The sequence below is a fragment of the Lolium rigidum genome, chromosome 4, assembly GCF_022539505.1.
Source record: "Lolium rigidum isolate FL_2022 chromosome 4, APGP_CSIRO_Lrig_0.1, whole genome shotgun sequence".
NCBI lineage: Eukaryota > Viridiplantae > Streptophyta > Magnoliopsida > Poales > Poaceae > Lolium > Lolium rigidum.
Window position 1 is genome coordinate 116955323 of NC_061511.1, and position 3215 is coordinate 116958537.

The window sequence follows — 3215 nt, forward strand, 5'->3', positions numbered from 1 at the left end:
AATTTATATTCTAGATAGATATATTTCTGCAAAGGAAGTTTAACAATGAAATACAGTCCTCTCCATTTCACGCTGAGCACCAGAATGAAAATGAAGTGAAGCGGAAACATGACAAAAGCATAAATTGCCTAAAAAGCAGACCTACGGCTTAGGGCATGGGCAAGACTTGACCCGAGCTGCTGCAGTGGGAATCTCACTCTGACACACGCAGCACCGAAGGAATCCACAAGTGCAAAGCCGTGTCCATATCTTGGCGAGAATAGATTGAAGAAGACACTGTAGAAGAAATCATCCCTTGTGAGATAAGGGTGGCTACATTGGCAGGTGTGAGATGAACACGTACGAGTTGCTGCCGCTCCACTAAACACAAACCTCTCTCCGGCTTGCGCTGCTGTGCTAGGTCGCCACCTTCCAGTACGCACCTTCACTCACTGCCTTGAGTGGGCTATGGGAAAGAAAGATGCATCAGCTGCAGCGATAAATCAATTTGGAGTCTAGTTGCCAGCCAAAAAAGTTGTGTTCAAGCTATTAGACGAGGGTGCGGCAGAGAAGAAGGTAAAGTACCAGATGCAGATCATATTGTACTTCCATTTATCCTTCTCTTACAATTCACTGTCGTGTTTCTTTCATGGACTCATCTCGCTCTTATCTTTTTCAGTCAGATAATTTCAAGTGTTCAGGACATGCAGCTTCATTCAGAGGAGAAAACTGGGAACAGTTAAAGGTAGCGTCTAGAGAGCACATACTAGTTCTAGATGGCTGATGAAAGTCTAGTTATTCACTTGATCCGATCTTTTAGGCCTTATTTGGTACTAGTATTTTAGTGGGGATAATACTCTAGAGTATTGGGTGAATCTCTGCTGTCATCCAATCCCCACAAAACCCCATCCACAATCCACTAGGTAGGGGTAGAGTATTGGGGATTGAAAAAATTACACTAAAATTTAGGAAAAGTGGGGATTAAACTCGCTCATACTCTAGCACCAAACATATACTACAAAAGTGGGGATTTGAAGTTTGGAGTGGATTATCCCCGCTAATCCCCACTAAAACTCTAGTACCAAACAAGCCCTTAGCGTTTTGAGTTGCTCTCAAGGAAATCAACTGCAAACACGGCTAAACCATTGTTTACTTGTGCTTCAGAATCCAAAATCGAGCAGAAGCAGTTGATTTGAAACTATGCTTCGTTACAAATAGCTTGGTTCGTCTGCACTATGCCATCCGGTCACATGTGTAATCAGTTACATTACTGTTTGCCTATTCTGCAAAAAGCTTTGTGCTATACTGGACAAAACAAATGACTGAAGCAGTCAAGTTAAGAAATTAACTCAAGTAAACCTGCATCTGTTTTGAATATTTATAGGCATCTTCAACGCTAATTTAAACTGTTGCCAACTTCCGCAGGGCTTAACTACTTTTATTATGGTTTTGGAAGATTGTTGCATTAGGTAACTCAAATTGCTGTTTGCCTCACATGATCCATAAAAACTGTGAAGTAGTATTATTTCGAGCCAAGAAAATCTATCATTATAACCTAGACTAGATACTTTTGCTTATCTAGCACATTAATTTGCTGCGGTCAATTTGAGAAAATTTCACTTGTGTCCAGGACAGCAATGGCCAACGGGGACCAAGACAGTTTGAGCCAGTCAAAATAATTAGTAGAAAGCTTGTGTGAAAGAAAAGTATGACCAGAATACGGGAAGAGCAGAAAGAGTAGAATGCCAGTATAATTAAGGATCACTGCATAAACTCAAGCGGAGCAGAAGAAGTACAAGCAAAAATGAATCAGAAGCTTTATAGCACGGAGGAGAAACATCACGGGTGAAGAGGGAATAATATATTCAACTCAGGAGGGGAACCAAGCGAACTAAAACTAGTGGAAATGAAAGCAAAGAAATGGATGCCCTACCTGCCAGCACCATCAGCTATACAGAATCGACAGACACTGAACTGGAGATTGGATAAATTATGTACCTGCGGGAAGTGCCAAGTGTTAAGAGCAAATTCAAACTATGGACCAGCGCAAGTTATAGACTCGTCAGCTTTAGACAGTGCAATAGTGGCCGAACAAATGATGAAACTAAGACGATGGGACGAACTAACAAGAACAGCCCGAAAAAAGAGGAAAGCACAAATTCAACTCAAGAGGATCAGAAAATGTGCTAGAACCAACAGCAGTGAAAAAAGCAAAGACAATAATTCCAATGCCAGTAAGGTATGGAACTTTGGGGGGCCAACATGTATCTGCCAACACTGCCATGCACTTATGTGGCATGGAGAAAGAATACAATCTTATGGAATTAGAAAGCCAACCTTTGGAATATGCTGCAAGCGAGGAGAGGTTACCTTGCCACCTCTAAAAGAACCGCCGCCATACCTGACGAGTTTATTGGCAAGAGACGGAGGAAGAAGATCAACAAACTACCGAAAGAACATTAGGTCTTACAACTCCATGTTTGCATTCACATCAATGGGGGGAACTTTAGATAAAAAAATAAACAAAGGGTGTGGACCTTATGTTTTCCGACTGAATGGCCAGAACCGTCACCAGATAGGAACCCTGCTACCTGAAGAAGGAAATAAGCCTCGTTTCCAGCAGTTGTATATCTATGATACGAAGAACGAGATCAAGAATAGGGTAGAGGCATCAAGATCTGGTGAACGTAATGCCTCACTAGACGAAACAATTGTCAGTGGCCTACTAACCATGCTTGACGAGAATAACACACTGGCACAATCATTCCGGATGGCAAGAGATAGATTTAAAGATGATGACTACAACAATTTCACTCTATGTTTACTTGGCAACAGGGATCAAGATGGGAGTCAAGACAACATGCCATCAACATCAGAAGTTGCTGCGTTGATAGTGAAAGATCCAACCCAAAAACATTATGGGCGTGACATTGTTCTTGAGTACAAAGATATGAAACCTAAAAGGATATCAGAAATCCATCCAAAATTCATGGCCATGCAATATCCGTTGCTCTTCCCATATGGAGAAGATGGTTTTAGACTTGGAATCAAATACAATAAAAAGAAAGGTGCGAGTAACAAGGAGTACATCACCATGCTGGAATACTACGCATATCGCCTCCAACAGCGCCCAGGCCAGTCCATGTTGCTGCTATCGTGTGGAAATCTATCAATGCAATTTGTGGTAGATATATATACATGCATCGAACAGTGTAGGCTCAAATGGATTAGAAGAA

The 3215-nt window shown here is 41.6% G+C and overlaps 1 long non-coding RNA gene across 1 annotated transcript; it reads right to left on the minus strand.

The window, feature by feature from the left end:
- Nucleotides 1–1934: 1934 nt before the first annotated feature.
- Nucleotides 1935–2973, minus strand: LOC124708829. The gene is made up of 3 exons (XR_007005349.1): nt 2517–2973; nt 2317–2380; nt 1935–1977 (listed from the first exon to the last, which is right to left on the minus strand). It is a non-coding gene; the product is annotated as an uncharacterized LOC124708829 (long non-coding RNA).
- Between the last annotated feature and the right edge of the window lie 242 nt (nt 2974–3215).